This window comes from Acinonyx jubatus, chromosome C2 (genome assembly GCF_027475565.1).
Source record: "Acinonyx jubatus isolate Ajub_Pintada_27869175 chromosome C2, VMU_Ajub_asm_v1.0, whole genome shotgun sequence".
NCBI lineage: Eukaryota > Metazoa > Chordata > Mammalia > Carnivora > Felidae > Acinonyx > Acinonyx jubatus.
The window spans coordinates 72,861,696-72,880,233 of NC_069384.1; the positions used below are offsets into that span (position 1 = coordinate 72,861,696).

General features: G+C 45.6%; 1 long non-coding RNA gene across 2 annotated transcripts in view; it reads left to right on the forward strand.

Moving 5' to 3' along the window:
• LOC113599752 (uncharacterized) overlaps positions 1-18,538 on the forward strand; it is a 36,363-nt gene that overhangs the window by 11,615 nt on the left and 6,210 nt on the right. Inside the window, exon 4 of one of the 2 annotated variants that reach the window (XR_008297731.1) lies at positions 3,618-4,958. The exons of the other annotated variant lie outside the window; for it this stretch is intronic. This is a non-coding gene — a long non-coding RNA (uncharacterized LOC113599752). Of the gene's footprint in view, positions 1-3,617; positions 4,959-18,538 lie in introns of those variants that run through there. 2 annotated transcript variants of the gene reach the window in all.

Consider the following 18,538-nt stretch of genomic DNA (forward strand, 5'->3'; position numbering starts at 1 on the left):
CCCAGGATCAAATCTACCCAGCAATGATCTGGAAACTTACCAAGAAAAAAAATAACGGAGACAATTAAACCTTGACAAATGACAGCTTCTTCAGATATCATTTAAACACAAAGAAATATAAGGAACTCAACTGCTGAAGCGCCCTGATAACATCAAGGAAAAGGAGTCATTTCACATAAATCTCAGAGATGATGTCATCTAAACACAAGCAGTTAGTGGAAGTTCCAACTCATTATGAAGGAAATGATTCTTATAAATAGTTTTGATCTAGAGATACTGTTTGGCGTCTTCAAGCCATAGATTCTTGAAATAGGAAGACCTACCATAGAGGTCATCTGACCGGGGCACATTGGTCCTGCACACACCGGGCAGGGTTAATGCCACTCTCAACTCTGTGTTTCCAGGGTACCTCATACCGGCCACTGCTCCGGCATTTTGAACATTATAGTATGCCAAATTGAATGGAAGCTTTTTCTTTCAAACTGAAAGTCCTTTTTTCCTAATTATAAAATAAACATGCTCATTGTAAAATGTCAAGCAATACAGAGAAGAATAAAAAAGACTTACCAGAAATCTCACCACCCAGAGATAACCATTGTTAGCATTTTGATGAATATCATTCAATTATTTCTTCATGCACATGTGCTTATATTTACACATCCATAGTTTTGTAAAATCGGGACCAGAGTAAAAGAATGGGCAGTTTTGTCATTCTTTTTTTCACTTTTAGTATAGATCTGTATTTTCACTTTAATGGCTTTATGATAAACCTTAATATGCTATATGAATAAACCTTAACATAGTGAGCCAGACCCCGACTGATGGATCAGTTGTTCCCAGGCTTTTGCTAACTTGGGGGTTATTTCCTGCTTCAGGGAGAGAGGTCATGTTGGTCACCCTTGGGAGGATGAATCATCTCTGGAGACTAAAAGTAGCTTGCTTCCTCTCAAGTGGTGAGGGGAGTGATTGTGGGGCTAAGGCTCCCTGGAGAATGAGGGGGTCGGGGGAGGCTCCCTGAGAAAGGGAGTATAAGGGGCCTTTGGTTGGCTGGAGAAGCTGCATGCTCCAGATGGAAGCCTCAAGGAGAGGCCGGAGACTGGAGCCCATCTGACGTTGGCTGACTTCTAGGTCAACTTGCAAACCTGCCCCCGGAATGCCCAGAGCAATCGCCAGAACAGACGACTGGGCCACCTCCTGGTCCAGGACTCAGCCCACCCAGGCCAGCCATTGCTCTGGGATCAGGACTCCACTCCTGGCCCCAGCAATAAATGTGGCTCCCTAATTCCTTGGTCACTAAATGAGACCAAAGCTTCATTCACTTCTGGGTTTTTGGGTACCGATTACTTAAACCATTGCTACTCTGTTTCCCCTCACAACTATAGTAAGAGGCACCACCATCAGCTAATTTGCCACTCCACTCCCCACTCCCAGGTGCTATATGAGGCAGGGCCTGGGGGGCTCTAGCACCCACCCACACTCTGGGGATACAGAGCATCTGTATCTGTGTCTGCATGGGATACAAAATTACCACCACCACCTTTAGCTGAGGAAGAGGGCAGACGACTTCAATCATGAGCACCTTTCTGCATATGTCTTTACATACTTAGCCAATTCTCTCCTTAGTACAAACTTCTCTAGGTGGAATTGCTGGGTCTGTGGGAAAATGCTAAACAAAGCTTGCAGTAATGCTGGGAGAGCCCAAGAAAGACCAGCAGGCCAACTGCTGACTGCCTTCAGAGGGTAGTCACATTGTAGATGTAGCCGCTGTCCAGGGACTGGCCTTGAAGGTTCAGAAACTTGATCTCCTCAGGGCCCCAAAGTTAATGGGACTCAGAAAGCTGACTCACTCAGAGGAGACTGGAGGGGATAAAGCAGAATGCCAAATGATTAATTTATAATGAGATGTATAAACGCCCGGTGAAGCGGGCATTTGGGTCAGCCTGACCAGCCTGTTCTTTCTCACTGTGGGAGGTTGCTTGCAAAGCCAAGTCATAATCAAGAGGCCAATGATGGCCCTAGAATGGAGTGAGGGGAGTTAGTTCAGTGATCTGAATGGTGACCTGATGCAGTCACTCTCCAACCAGGGAGATATACACCTCTCAGGTGACAGTGGTAGCAAAGGGAAGTCACGTGAGTCATAAGTACAGAACTGTTCTGTGGCTAGGGTGAACCCCACGCCATTCTCCCTGCAGACTTCTTTTTTCTGGCAGTCTTTAGGAGTTAGGGGACTCACAGGTTTTCTTGGAAACAGAGAGGGTACAGATGGGTCAAATGACAGCAGAGGACCTGTGTGTGTGTGTGTGTGTGTGTGTGTGTGTGTGTGTGTGTGTGTGTGTTTAAGTTTATTTATTTATTTTGACAGAGACATGAGTGGGAGAGGGGCAGAGAGAGAGGGAGAAGAGAATCCTAAGCAGGCTCAGTGCTGTCAGTGCCGAGGACCCCAGGACCCTCCCCCTTTTTTTTAAATGGTCTATCCAGGGGTGCCTGGGTGGTTCAGTCGGTTAAACGTTCGACTCTTGATTTGGGCTCATGTCATAATCTCACAGTTTGTGAGTTTGAGCTCCACATTGGGCTCTGCACTGTGTCAGTGTGGAGCCTGCTTGGAATTCTCCCTCCCTCTCTGCCCCTACCCTACTCATGCTCTCTCTCTCTTCTTCTCTCTCTCATAATAAATAAACTTAAAAAAATTTTAATAGCCTATCCATATCTCACTTTCTCTATTCATTTATTCCTTTACTCACTCGCTTAACAAGCGATGGTTGGGTGCTGTTCAGGTCTTGAGGGGAAAGCAGTGAACAAAATAGATAAAATTCCTGCTCTTGTGGAGCTTACATTCTGGTGGGGGAAAGAAACAATAGACATAGAGTCTAGTAAACACACAAATATTAAAGCAAACACACCAATAAATAAAACAATTACTAACTGCAAAACTTATGTGCAAGATGCCAGATGGCAATATTTGCTATGAATGAAAATTAAATGAGGAATTAAAGAGTGATAGGGTGGTAGTGGAGAACAATTTTTTTTAATGTTAACTTATTTTTGAGAGAGAGAGTGTGCAAGCAGGGGAGGGACGGGGGGTGGGGGGGGGGCAGAGGATCCAAAGCAGGCTCCTCACTGACAGCAGTGAGCCCGATCTGGGGCTTGATCTCATGAACCATGAGATCATAACCTGAGCCAAAGTCAGATGCTTAACCAACTGAGCCACCCAGGCACCCCATGGGGAACAATTTTTATAGGGTGATCAGGGAAGTTCTTTCTGGCAAGACATTTGAGCAAAGACCAAATTACACAGATATCTAAGGAACAGGTATTTCAGGTGGAGGGAACAGCACATGCAAAGGCTCTGAGTCTAGAGCATGCCTGGAACAGCAAAGAGGCCACCTTGGCAGGAATATATCTATAAACAAGGGGAAGACGTGGTAGGAAATGGGGTTAGGAAAGTAACGGAGGGGGTGAATCAGATCGTATTGGGCTGTATAGGCCCATATGGCAAAATTTGGATTTCATTCTGAATTATATGGGAAGAAACCAATGGGTCAAACAAATGTATCTTTTATAAGGAGTTCAGCTGCTGAATAGCAAATAAACTGATTATTCTAATGTGTCAAAAACAGAGCCATTGAACATTAGGAAAGGGACCTTTCCTGTTGAAACCTCTGCTTCTCAAAGTGTGGCTCCCAGACCAGAACTAGCATCACCAAGAGCTTGTTAGAAATGAAGAAACTTGGACCTCACCCCAGACCTCCTGAGTCAGGACCTGCATTTAAAACAAGATCCCGGGTGATCTGTGTCCACACAGAAGTGTGAGAAGCACTGGTCTAGTCCGACTTCCTTATTTTACAAGTGATAAAACCAACTATCAGTCTGCATTAGTGACTTGCTCATGATCACACGGTTGAGCTCATAACAGGACTAAGGCCGAGGCCCAGGTCTCTTGACTCTGGCAAGCCTGCTTTCCACGGCCCTCACATGACCATGAGGCTAGTGGATTATAATATCCATTCACTCAATCAGTCAACAATTCACTCTCTCCAGCATCACTAAGTCACCATCCAATAATCATATACAATCATTTCACTAAAGATTTTTTACCCTTTGATCAACTCAAGAGCAAGTGAAGAGGAACCAATAAAAGACTAGGTTAATCTACCTTAATTGAACACCTACAATGATTGAGGGAAAAAATCTGCATTATAGGTTTCAACTGCCATATTTTTCCCACCACATCTCATCATCTGCTGAGATTTGCTGGAAATGCCCAGGATGTTTAGGTGTGGTGCCCCCTGAAATGTTTCTTCCTCCAGAAGGGTGGGAAAAAGCACAAATTGCATTGTCTTCTCAGCACAAAATTCCCCTATGGCCTGAAGCAATTGAAAAAAAAAATCTCTATGTGGGTACCACCCTAGGATCTTAGAGATTAGACACAGAAACCCAGGTCATGTCCCAAAAGGGAAGAGTGGAGATAGGAAGGACTATTTTAAGGGATTGATAGGGTGAATGGCTGGAAGTTTCTACAATGGAAAAAAAAGGCGGGGTTATCATCTCTGTCATTGCTATTATTGTTGTTGTTATCAAAAACTTGTAAATAGTGCTCTTAAATTATTGTCCCTTTAAAACAATAAAGGACATAATGGAGATTTCTGCATGCATTTGCAAAGAGAATATTGCTATTCACCAACAGCTTTAAGAAAAGCGGCCCAGAGATGACTGTTGGGATCCAGGCAATTCTCAGGGTAACGCTAGGTGTGTTGTTGGAGGGCTGAAGAGGGTCCGAGGGCCCCATAAAGAAATGGTTCCGGCAGCGTGGAAGGGTGCTTCCAAGAGAAGCAAGCCACCCTCTAGAAGGCCATTTGAGCCATCCAGGTGGTAGCAGCAGGAGAGAAGGGAAGGGAAGAGAGGAGAGGTGGGAAGGAGACACTGTGGAATGAGACTTCCATGAAGGGGCAGACAGGGAGGCTCGAAGTTGTCTCTGAAAGATCAAGCCTGAGGGACTGAGGGGTGTGTGGGTTACCAGGAAAGTTACTCGATTTCTGTATTAGCCGGGACTGTTGGCACTAGCTGCTGGTCACCCTCCTCCACCTCTCATCTCAGTGTTCAGCACGACAAAAGCTTATTGCGTCCCCCTCATTGCAGGAAGATGTGGGTGGCATGGGTGGGGCAGGACTCTCACACAGCTGTCTCCCAGAGACATCGGCATCTTGGCTGGACCCCTCTGGTAACTTTGCCGTCTTGGAGTCCTTCGCTTCCAGCCACATGGACAGAAAAGAAAGTGAAGCTTTTTCTTTGCCACCACCAACTGGCAGTGACCCACACCTTTCACTTGCTTCCGTTGGTAAGGATTGGTTACATGACCCCATCTAAGCCCCAGGGGCTGGGAAACCTAGTTTAGGTGTAGACCTGGAAGTGAGCCTGGGTAGGGAACCTAGCCAGCACTGGCCGACTCACACGAAGCAGGGAAGGTTGTGCTGCCCACACCCTGAGCGGCTGCTCCGTAGGCTGGCAGGGAGTTTGCCCTGCTAGGAGAGGGGAGGTGGCAGGTGTCTGCTCACGCCACATTACACCCTGGTGCGCTGTCTGGACCATCCTTGGTTAGGTTAGGTTTGGAGGTTGCCAGGGGCCACTGTGGCTTTGGCAGTCCCCCCCTTATAAATGGCAGAGCCGTGAACTTTGTTGTTTATCGTGGCAGGGCTGTACAACCTTTAATGCTCCTTCCAGCGCTGAGATTTGATGACATATTCAGGAGCTTTGGATTCTCACGCTGTCTCTCTCAAGGGAGTCTCCTCTTCCTGGGTCTTACTTTCCCAGCTGCAGAGGGAGTGGATTGGCCCAGATGACCTTTAACGTTCTTCCCAGACCTGAGAATCTACTTCCCTTGGGGGGCTAGCTTGAACTGGCACATTTCCACCTCTCCTGAGCCCTTGGAAAGGAAGCAGGCCTGAAAAACCTGGAGTTACCACCATGAGCTTCAGCCCTACCCGATCCTGCCCAACGTCATGTAACAAATTCAAGAGATTCCCTCAACGACCCAGCTGCTGACATTCAGTTATCCAAAAAAAGCGGGATCTAAATGGATAGAGGGGGAAAGCCATGGGCCTGTGCCAAGGCTAGAGGTCAGATTTCAGGGCAGCAAATTGTTCTGCCTTCCTGGACCTCTGTGAGGTGCAGGGCATGAGCAAGGCCTAGAGCATCCATGGATGTGAGAGCAAGTCCATCATTCAGGGTCCCATCAGGCAGCAGGTGCATACTCAAAAGTGTTTAACTGGAGGGAGGGAAAGAATAAGAGCTTCATGAAGGAACTGTTTACAAAAGTATGGCTAGAGTTAAGGAACCAACACAGAATGGCAAGAAACTAGGACCAGACCTGAAGGGCCCGGGGAACAAATGGTGTGCCAGGAGGCCTTGAGAGCTTCAGCCATGAGAGAAGGGCTTCCCCTTCCAGAGCCGCAGAGTACATGACCACTGCTGGAACTGTAGTCAAGTGGGTGGGATGGAATGGAGTGGGGAAGCAATGCGTCAACCTGGAATGTTTTGCCAGTGCCTCCCATTGGCTGAACCCAACAGGAAGCCAGAGGAACTGGGAGATTAGTGTTACAGTTATAGGAAACAGAGGGCACAGAGCAGGGCAGGGAATAGAAGGGGAGGAGGGATATGTGGAGAATAACCAGGACACTGGTCTCGGGTGCCACCCAGTCTTTCTCCCCAACAATGTGAGAAGAGTCTGAACGGCTTGGACCCGGTGGCACACTCCCGATAAAATTCCTTGCCACGTGGGTGATGACAGTGATAATAATGAAGGTGGTGACTTTATCTTAAATGTATCTAACCATGTTCTCCTGAAATAATATCCCGTGACATGGAGCAGCTTTCACAGCATGTGAAGGAATCAGGTCAAATCTTCTCCATCTTTCATTTGAGATTTCTTTTAGACACACATTTGGACCCCATTCTGCCTTTTTCCTGAGCAGTGACACTGGCTGCTGTCAGTCCGGTGAGAGCTGGAGGAGGGGGGATAAATTTAGACCAGAGGGTTATTATTCTGGAGCCAGTATTTTAGGTACTTGATTTTTAACATGACCTTGACCTGTATGCCTTGCATAACTGCATATTCCCTGTCCTCAGCTTGATCAGCTTCTCAGTCTCTTGCCCCCACACTCCTGTGTATCTCCCGCCCCCGGTGGCTATGAATAAATAGTTGGTGTGTACAATGTGACTTGGTCGGGCTGAAATCAGTTCCCACTCTGTCAGATACCATCACTGTCAAAACAAAGTCAGCTATGTGAAAACCCTCACCATTCTGCCTGCCTCCTTTTGGAATGCACTGTTCTGACTGCAAGTACAAAGCAGCAATTTATAAGCATGAGCTGGTGCAGAAAACAAGACACAAAACCAAGAAAATGAATATGACACGGCATAGCATGAAATTCAGAACTGTAAACAGGGAGACAGGGATGGAATCAGGAATAAGATGACATTTTGAGATTAATATACATGAGATAGGAGAGCCAAGAAACCAGACCTTAGGGATTTCTTTTATTTCTTTTCATGGCTACCTTTACTACGGAATTACTTCTAGTAGATTGTTTCCTATGGCATTTTAAACGTTTTAAAACAGATATGTCTGTGCATCAGCCATGTCTTTTAGTACTATAACAGTGGAAAAAGGTATAGAAAGTTTGTTTGTTTTTTCCTTCCCCGTAGCATAGCATATTATTTGCAAACTCTGGGTCACAACCCATGAATAGCTCCTGAAGTTAATTAATTTAATGGAGTATGGTCAGCTTTTTTCACAAAATGAAATTGAGTTAGAATGGAATATGGACATCAGAGTGTATTACACAGTAAAGTTAACTAGTGGATAATACACACGGACAAATGTGTGTGTTGGTGTTAACGTAAGAACGCCTCTTGGCTGCGGGCCTCAGTTCAATAGAGTTGGCTGGTTGTCAGGGCACTTGGGTCCTTGTTTCAACAGAGGCGTTAATCTTCTAAGTGGCCTCCTCTGGACAGTTGTCCTCTGGCCTTGGTATCTTTGTGTGTCAAGTGACATGTTTGGACTGAATGAACGCTGAGAGCCTATCAGTCCCCCTTTTAAAACACACTTATTGAGCACCTACTAAGTGCCAAGCTCTGGGGATTTAGCAGCAAAGACCTTGCTCTCCCTGAGTTTATATCCTGAGGGGTGGGGGCGGGGGGGGGGGGCAAGCAACTGACAAACAATAAACAAACAAACCAACAGGTAAAATGCCTAGGGGTGATCCGTGTGATGAAAAAAAAAAAAACAAAGCAGGATAAGGAACTAGAGAACACTGGAGAGCGTGGGTGCTGTTTTAAAAGGAACGGCCCTAGGAGACCTCTCTGGTAAGGTGATATTTCAGTGAAGACTTTAAGAAAGAAAGTGAAAGGATCAAGCCCCAAAGATATCTGCTGAGTCTGGAAAGTGTTTGCCTTGTTTGAGGAAGAGGCCAGAGCAGCTGGAGCAGAACCAGGGGGTAAGGGCAGGCTGGCTGGGCCAAGGGAGAAGGGCAGGGCCAGAACCAGTGAGGTGGTCTGACCCGATCTGACTCAAGTTGCAAAAAGATCCCTATAGACTTTAGGAAGTGAGCTCTGAGGCTCTTGGCATACTCCAGAAGCAGGATAATGATGTCTGGCTCTCGGATGGTAGAAAGAGGAGGTGAGAAGGATTCTGAATATATTTTGGAAATAGAGCAAGTAAGATATACTGATGGTTTATCTATGAAGTGAAGGAGAAAGAGGAATGTGGGATGAATTCAAGGCTTGAGGCCTGAACAGCTGGAAATACAGAGTTCTGATTTATGGAGGCAATGAAGAAGATGAGAGAGAGGAGAAGCTTTGAGAAAGGGAGGGCAAGTGATCGGGGAGGGCAGACTTACTTATTGGACATGCACGAGGTGATGGATGTCAGTGGCACTTGGAAGTCTGGATCTGGAGAGAGGCATTTATTTAAGAGTAACCAGCAGGGGATGATACAGAAAGCCAGAGTGCTGGATCAGCTGACCTAGGGAGGGGCTATCCAGTGATCAGAAAAGGCCCCGCGGCTGATCCCTCCTAGGCCCCTCCAACAGAGGCTTGGAAAATGAGAAAGAACCAACCAATGTTATTCGACTCTATGATTCTTTTTAGAAGAGGTTGCTGAATAAGAAGAGGAAAATCTGAAAAATGTGCGTTTTGTTTTGAAATAATTAGCATGGCTTTGCTACCAATCATTGCTAAAATTATCATTCCTGATTACAACGAAGATAGCTTCTTGTGTAAAGCTAGGCAGAAGATTGCTGGCGGGTTAAATGGAAATGCATATGGATTGACTCCCAGTTTTTTCTAGTTTCTTGGTGTTGTGAAAAAAAAAAAGGGCGGGGGGGGGGGGAGTAAAATTGCAGCTTATTGGCTTTCAGCGACCCTTTCAGACCAGAGCGAACTGACCCCCAGGGCTGCCCCGTGCTTTAAGGGCACCTGTAGACTGGATTCCCCAACTCTGCTCCAGTCCACATCATCTCCATCTCAAAGTATGATTGGAGTGACCAGGTCCTGAGCTCTCTGGGGTCCTGAGCTCCTTTCATTCCATGAAGGCAAGACAGCCCAGCCGTGTGATGAAGCCCTCAGCACATGCTTTCCAGTGGTTTCCTCAGGCTTCAGCACTAGCTCTCCAAGCGAGCAGAAGAATTTTCAAGTGGAGGAGGATTGAATACGAGCCTCAGCTTATTAAAACTTGCCTGAAAAAGGATTCCAAACTGCAGTGTTCAGCAAAACATGCAGGGTTGCGGGGCGTGTCTTTCTGTTGGTGCTTAATTTCAACTGCAATTCCTATTGGCCACTTGGACACAGCAGCTGGAAGGCTGTGGTAGCCACACCGAGATTAGAGGGGAGAGAGGATTGCTATATTAGGAGCAGCCACAACGGGAACTAGCAATTTTTGCACCCCAGGAAAACTTCCTAAACTGCTCCCCGCCAACCATTGTCCTCTGCCCGATGGGCCTCTTCCTCCCTCTAGCAAACCAATTCTCTGATTCCATTGTGACATCTCTGGGCACTCAAGCCAGGACCCGACGCATTCCAGAAACTGTTCCCTGAGCCTTCACCCTCCTCTCTTCACCCCCTTTGCCCTCAGAGCACCAGACCCCTGAAATAATTACCCCTGGCCTGCAAGACAAGTTGAATTTGGAGGCTCACCACTCAATAGACTCAGTGTAGTTAAATATTGTCAGAATCAAAAGGGAAGATGTGTTGAATATTTTTCAGCCTTCTGAAAATGTACTTGTCAGGTTGAGGGAAGAGCAGGCAGCTCCCTTCTCCTAACCACCAGGGTGGAGGGAGAAGAGGGGAGGGGAACAACACTGGGGCCAGTGTATAACCTCACAGAAAGTCTGGTTTTGTTTCTGGCTTTACCACCCTGATCAGACTAAGCATTATTTTTAAAAGTCCTTCCTTAGTTTCCAGGTGCCTGTAGTACAGGGACTAACCTTGGTGGCTTCTCATTCAAAGCCTCACACCATTTAGACCCTTCACAATAGTAAATCATATCCATTTCATCATTTCCTGTGCAGGCATGCACACACACACACACACACACACACACACACACACACATTCTAACATTCTATCCACCATGGCCACAAGGTCTTTACCCCAATGTCTTCCCACATCTCCGGGCCTTTGTCCAAGTCTTTCCCCTGTCCTTTGGCTCTCAAATCCACCTTCCTAAACCCTAAATTACCCCTGTTCTCCTCTCTGGGCTGTCAGAGCACTTTATAATATGACTCCCCACAGTCTACATGGCACTCACTAACTGTGTGGGTTCCTATCCCAATGTCCGCCCTCCCCACCACTTCATGCCCCTGCACACAGGAGGTTGAGCCCTTTGAGAGCAAATTAGCACTGGTGACAATCACATGGCAGGGGCTCAGGCCCTTTTACAGAGTCAAAAGAAAGAAGACTTTGCTATTTCAAAATGGCACCAGGCTGGCAGCTCCATTGTACTTTCTGCTAATTTCCTGTATGAGGATTCCAGGAAAAGATGAAACTCGACATCTTCAAAAACAAAGAAAACTGGGCACATAGTCTGGGACTTGGGCACATCAAATACTTTCCAACTATGGTTCCAAGAAGGTTGTGGCCGGAAACTTGATCAAGGCAGCTACCTGAACACAGGCTGAGAAAGGTGAGCACCCCTCTACATCTTTGACCCAACAGTTATTTTGCTAGGAATTTCTCCTGAGAAGTAAGTGTGTATGCTGATAAAAATTTAAAAACAAGGGGGAAATAGGATCGAAATTACATGCCCACTGGAAAGGATAGGCTGAAAAATTGGGATAAATATGTGTGAGGGTATATTGCACATCAATAAAAATTATGTTTTATTTTTGTCTTTTCTTTGTGCGCCAGATCGTTTGCTAAGACTGGGAAGAATCGGAAGGGATTTGGAGACCCAAGCAAAGTGGAGAAGTTTTGAAATGGTCTCTATGGAGAGCAGGACAGCCGTAGACTAAAAACTCCAGAGGGACCGTCAAGTCCTTATCCATGTGGGAGGGGTCCTTCTTTGCCACCTGTAATTCTTCCCCACCTCTAGTTCCATAGCCAAGGATACTGAGACCCAGAGAGGGGAAGTGATTTGCCCAAAGTGAATGGCAAAGCTTTGGCTGGCAGCAGGTGTCTGGGCTTCCAGATGAGGTCACTTCCATCACATGGCAACAGACATTTTCCCAGGTGTCTGCTCTTCATGCTGAATAGTCATATCAGGCTCTTTTCCAAGGATGGGCTCCTGGATCTTATTAGATGTTCCATCACCTCCTCACACAAAACCTCACAAAAAATATAGAAGAGATTCAAGCAATATTTTCTCAGTAGATGAATAATCAGGCCCACTCTTCTTCTGTCCCACTCTCCCTTAAAGGGAAGTCCACCTTTTGTGTGATTCCCCACTTAACCCTACACCCGTATTTCAGAATAAGCCAAGGGTAGAGCAGAAATAGGGCGAGCAGTCTCTTTGTCATTTATAGTAACAGACATCAATTCCCATAATATCTCTTTCCCTAAGTCGGGACATGGATAACATTTATTCATATATACCCCGCCTGGTTCTGGAAAGGAATTCATGCCTCTAGTGTGTGTCAGTCTAGTCGCTAAAAAGTAACAAGCCCTCCCTTCAGTTTATTGTAGATGTCCTAGGGATGAGGGACCATAAGGCAAGCTGAGGGCCAAGCGTGAGCTAGAACAACGCCCCCCACCCCAACAGGTGGGATATGTGTGACATTCCTCAGGCACTCCTGGCTGCCTAAGAACAAAGGAAAGGACAGAACACAAATGGTTAAACTGATAGTCTCCATCAGTTTACACGTATCTCATCACTAGCCTAATTTCCAGGAACTCTCTACTATCTTAATGATAATGCTTTGCTAGAGGGAAAAACAACCTTAACTTGACAACAGTTAGGCCTCCAGTAAACTGTAAGTCCTCTTTAGCATATGGAAATCACTTTAAGAAACTCCCTCTTGACTTTACCTCCCCCAACTCCACAATATATAAGCAATCATTCTGCACAACCCCAGTGCAGCTCTTCCTGCCCATGGGTCCTGTCCCCATGCTTTAATAAAATCACCTTTTTGCACCAAAGAATTCGTAACTGGCCATCAGCTCTGAACCTCCACAACACCCCAAAACCTCATCACTAATGTTCCACATAACTGGACTTGGCTATTACAGGCTCCATTAATTAATTTATGGTATTTCCTCCGGGGCTGGGGGAACTCATTTACATATATGAATGCGAAATAGATTGCAAATTAGAATTCCCATCCTGTAAACATGCCATATTATAAAGATAGAATCAGGAAGGAGTGATCACTATTTATCCACTCAACAGGCTAGCTGAGCTAATATGGTTTTCGCAAAGATGTAACTCTATATAAATGCCAACAGAAGACCCATAACCTTGCCGTGGTGGGTGGCAGGCCCTTGACTGTGGGATACTCAGATCATGGGATCAAAGATGCACAGTGTGATGGCGAGAACAATGAACATGTGGCTATTAGGAGAACTCTGTTCTAGGCTTGGTCTTGTTACTCCACTTCTAAACTCTTCTGAGTCTGTTTCTGATGGACTATAGATAAAAGGAAGCGTTCTAGCTGCTTGGACACGGCAAGAACTTTTGGGAATCTAAACTATTTCTGGCTGTGGGCCAAGCCTTACACAGCTTCGGTGTCCCTTCAGGCACAGCAACCAGTTGCTTGTCCCCAGGGCAGTCAGCATTTATCAGTGCACGTGAGGAGCAGGGTCCTGTGGTCAAATCACTCGCGCTGAACTTGCGAGGGCTGAGTCTGGTTCTTGTGATTTGTTCTGGTAGCTGAAGCTCTGACTGAGCGCTCTCATGCAGGGTACACTGACAAGTGTATTTAGCTTAGTGGAATCGAATGCTCCCCATCACATTTTAACAGCTGAGCAGGGCTGACACTCTAAGCCTTTTTTCTAGGAAACTTCTGGTTTGAACTTCTCTGCAGGCTTGACTAGAGGATTATATATGTGCAGATAAGGTAAAGACCACAAAGTGACCTGACCGGGGGTGAGGGGTAGGGAAAGTGTGCCTGTGCTGTGGCCTGAGCTACTCTGTTTCTGCATCTGTTTCTGGAACCCCAAGTCCTTACTATGAGCAAGATACTGCCCCAGGGTTGAGTGTTCAGGCTCAGGCAGGGGGAACGAGAGCATGAGGAGCTTGTAGTATGGTGGGTGATTTCTGTCCTCAGCAGAGGGTCAGGCCATGTGAGAAGCGAGATGATTCATTTTCAGGAAAGCAAAGAAAAGCTGTGCTGTCTAGTCAACAATAGGTTTACAACTTACTGGAAATATGTACAACACTCCCCCCACCCCTGCCAGTGGAGTCCCAAATCCTTATCACTACCTGATTTCTCTTCCCCTCTTCATTTGGCCGGCTTCGGGTAAGGCTGTAACCTCTGTCATACTCAGCCAATGAGGAATTAGGGGAGGGATTTGCAAGCTAAGAGGTAAATTGCCTGCTGTAACCGCCCCGAGTGTTCCTGTCCATCAGACACCTGCTCTTGCAAGAACGTTGATTAAAGCCTCACTTCACTGTGCTCCGAGTCTCTGCGTCCCTCTTTGATGGGGTCAGTGGGCTTATTTCTCACAGGCCACCAGGTCCTCAGAAAGGAGCTCTTCCTCCAGAGCAGGAATGGATGTTTTATTTGGAACACATGAGTATCCAGGTTGCCAGGAAAGTCTGTTAACTGTTGTTGCATGTAGGACTTTGCTAGGCACTGAGAATTTGGAGATGGATAAAAGATGATCTCTGTCCTCAGGGAGTTCACGAGTGGCTGGTCATTGAGAAGCGTTCTCTCCATGCCAAGAAAGCTGCAGGGGAGCATCCAAAACATGTTCCAAGACATGCAAAACTGAGGATCAGGCTGATGCAGGCTGGCTGGGTCCGAGGACCCAGAGGGGGTCCTGCAGGACCAGCCAAGAGAGTCCTTGGCTTTGCACAGGATAGAAATCAAATGTGAACAGGGAGGAAGTGAGAACAGAGGTTAATGAAGACAAGCAGACAGAGCAGATACAGAGTGTCCAGGAGACTCGGAAAGGAAAGGAGAAGAGAGTGAGTCTCATCTTTGCTTGGTGTCAGGGGTTTTTATTGAGGATTGTGGTCCCATGTATGTGTCTTCTCAAGCATCCAGGAACTGGTTAAAACAAAGACGAGTATTTAAGTGTCCTCCATAAGTCACTTAGGCCCTGGAGCCAGGGATCTAGGGAAGTCAGAGGTTTGGAAAATGCACATGACAACCCGCCCGCCCAGTCGCTCCTTAGATGTTATCTATTGGGCTGCAAGTCTCCAAAGAGATCATTAACTTCTTCACCTTTACAAGGAGGACATACGTTAAGACATGTGTAAGATAGAGCTGCGTGTCCTAGCAAAAATAGAGGCAGCAAAAATGCAGTCCTGGGGCACCTGGGTGGCTCAGTTGGTTGAGCGTCTGACTCTTGACTTCTGCTCAGGTCATGATCTTGTGGTTTGTGGGTTCAAGTCCCGTGTCAAGATTGTAGGGGCAGTGCAGAGCCTGCTTGGGATTCTCTCTCTCTCCCTGTCTCTCTGCCCCCCCCACCCCCGCTCATGCCCTCCCTCTTTCTGTCTCTCAAGATAAATAAGTAAACTTAAAAAAAATATGCAGTCTTTCATGGGGTCCCTTCAGTTTCCCTATAGCAAGACCCTCAACACCAGAAAGGTGCTGTTGTGGCAGGAAGGGCTGGAAAGCCAGCTGGATTTTGCCCCTTCTCTGCTCAGTCAGTGGACTTTATTGCAGTAACCACTTTCCTCTCTAACCAGTCACAGATTTGTAAGAATGTTAGAAAATAATTGTTACCTTTTGTACTTAACTTGCTATTGACAGTGACTCTGCCCATACTCACTTGCTGTCTCCAGCTCCCACCCTTAAGGAAGGAAACAATGTCCTTTAAGCACCTCTGCCTCCTTTTAAATTATGAAATGCATCACATTTACCGAAGTATATGCACAGTTTAAACATAAATAATAAAACAAAACACCTGTTACCCACTAGTATCTGAAGCCCAGATGTGGGCCTATCTCCAATCTCTGCCTCTTCTGACTACCCCCATCCTCCTCGGTAAGCATTGGACTGACATTTATGTTAATCTTTCCACTTTTCTTTACAGTTCTCCCCAAGTTACACAGCCCTAAACAATCTATCACTCGAATTTGAATAACACAAAGCCAGCTGTGGAAGACACGAGCGCTCTTGCCAGTATTTAATGAGATTTTCCAGAAAAACAAGCTAAATAGAGTCACTGGGCTAAGAATTCCTTTCCTGAGTTTTCAAAACCCTTTTCTGGGGGGAGGGGGTCACCTGGGTAGCTCAGTTGGTTAAGCATCCAACTTAGACTCAGGTCCTGATCTCACAGGCTATGAGTTTGAGCCCCACGTCAGGCTCTGTGCCCAAAGCTCAGATTCTGTGTCTCCTTCTCTGTCTGCCCTCCACTGCTCGCACTTTCTCTCTCTCTCTCTCGCAAAAATAAAATAAAAATGTAAAAAAAGTTAAAAAAAAACCAAGACTTTTCTGGAGAAGTTGGAAGGCAAAGTGATGAGTAGAGAAAGATTCAGGATTTGTGGGGGTCTAAAGATTATGTAATTTGGAAAACTCTTTAAGAAGATTATGAGTTTAGGGGCACCTGGCTGGCTCACTTGGTAGGGCGTGGGACTCTTGATCTCAGGGTTGTGAGGTCAAGCCCCACATTGCAAGTGGAGCCTGCTTAAAATAAAGGAAAAAAACATGATTATGAGTTCAAAATTAGAAATACTGAGTTGGGTACAGGGCATTGGGTGGGGCCCATTTGAGTAAGGAGCTTAAGTTTATAAGTAAGTCTCTAGCGATGAGGGCTCACCTGTGTCTAAGCATCTGGGAGATCTACAGTATGGGCCAGGTGCTGAACACCCTATAGAGATAGGGGCAGAGGGAGAGGATTGCTTGTATTTTCTGCTTCCAAGCTTACATGGCCTATGTCCAGCTCTCAAGAGTAGGTCAAAGCAGAACACCTGAGAAATGGGATTTTTTGGGGGAAATTAATGTTCTCAGCTAATTCTAGCAGCAAGGCAGAGAGAGAGATGAGCAGGAATTTTCTTAATACATGTTGAAGGCATGACAACACAGATAAACCTGTCCTCACATCTAAGTGAGGGTATAATGTCAGCGGGAATTTTGGTGGTAATAGTTCTCATAGTATCTGTTTCTTGAGTCACACTTCTCCAAATGGAAGTGGTTGCTCTCTACATCTGGTACATGGCTATTATGGGATTTCCCTTCACCATCCTCCTGGGAAACCTCTTTGTCTCTCTCATGTTTTAGATCTTTCTCCTTGATTTGCTTTATTTTTTAGTGGTTTTTGAGAAAGTGTGCACAATAGGAGAAATTGGACTTTGCCTACTTGAAAATATTGTTTTCTACTCTCATGCTTGATTGGTAGTGTGGCTGGGCGTAGAATTCTAGATTGGAAATGACATCCTTCAGAATTTTAAAGACTTCATTGTATTTGGGTTTCTAGTGAGAAATTAGAAGCCATTCTGGTTCCTAAACTTTGTGTGTAACCCACTTTTTATCCTCCCTGGAAGCAGTGAAATCTCTTGGTCTCTAAAATGGTACTGGCCACTTACAAGTCCTTCAACCTGGCCTTCCTTCATTCTGTTTTTTAATTATACCATTGATTGCTTCTGATGCTTTCTCCTTTTTTCCTTTTCTCTCTTTCTGGAAACACTGCAATTTGGATGCAAGACCTTCCAAACTCATACTCTAATTTTTAACCTTTACTCTCCTATTTTCTTCCTTTTGGTCTTTTTGCTCTATTTGCTGGAAAATTTCCCCAATATATTATTCAAACCATTATGTTAGTTTTGTATTTACACTTAGGCAGATAACATTCCTTTCAAACTCCTTGTGTTTTTTTTTTACTGACAATAAAAGTATTAGATGCACATTATTTAAAAATTAACTATTACAGGGGCTCCTGGGTGGCTCAGTCAGTTAAGCATCTGACTGTGGCTCAGGTCTGTGAGTTTCAGCCTTGCATCAGTCTCTGTGCTGCTAGTTAGAGAGCCTGCTTCAGATCCTCTGTCCCCCTCTCTCTCTGTCCCTTCCCCTCCCTCCCTCTCTCTCTCTCAAAAATAAATAAAAACACTAAAAAAAATTTAAAAAATTTAACCACTACAAAAATATGTTCCATAGAAAATGAAAGGTTTCTATAGTTCCGTCTAGTAGATCATGGAACAGACTAGAGTCCAGAAATAGACCCAGGCATATGTAGCCTAAGCCTTTGTATATGAACTATATTGTTTGTTTGTTTGTTTTAATGTTTATTTATGTTGCAAGAGAGAAAGCATGAGCAGGGGAGGGGGAGAGAAAGAGGGAGAGAAAATCCCAAGCAGGCTCTGCGCTGTCAGCACAGAGCCCAATGCGGGGCTCAATCTAACGAGCCTGTGAGATCGTGACCTGAGCCAAAATCAAGAGTTGGACGCTTAACCAACTGAGCCACCCAGGCACTCCATGAACAGACATCCTAAGGAGGATATACATATGGTATACTTTGCTGGTAGGAATGGGAAATGGTACAGTCACTTTGGAAAGCAGTTCAAGAGTTTTAAAAATAGTGTTAAATATACATTTACCATATGACCCAGCAGTATTACTTCTAGGTTTTTATCCAAGATAAATGAAAACATATGTCCACATTTAAAAAATCCGGGGGCACCTGGGTGGCTCAGTCGGTTAAGTGTCCGACTTCAGCTCGGGTCATGATCTCATGGTTCATGGGTTTGAGCCCCGCATCAGGCTCTGTGCTGACAGCTCAGAGCCTGGAGCCTGCTTCAGATTCTGTGTCTCCCTCTCTCTCTGCCCCTCCCCCGCTTGTTCTCTCTGTCTCTCAAAAATAAGTAAACATTAAAAAAAATTCTTTTAAATCTGTACATAAGCTATAAAAGGAAAAAATTGATAAATTAGACCTCCTCAAGATTAAA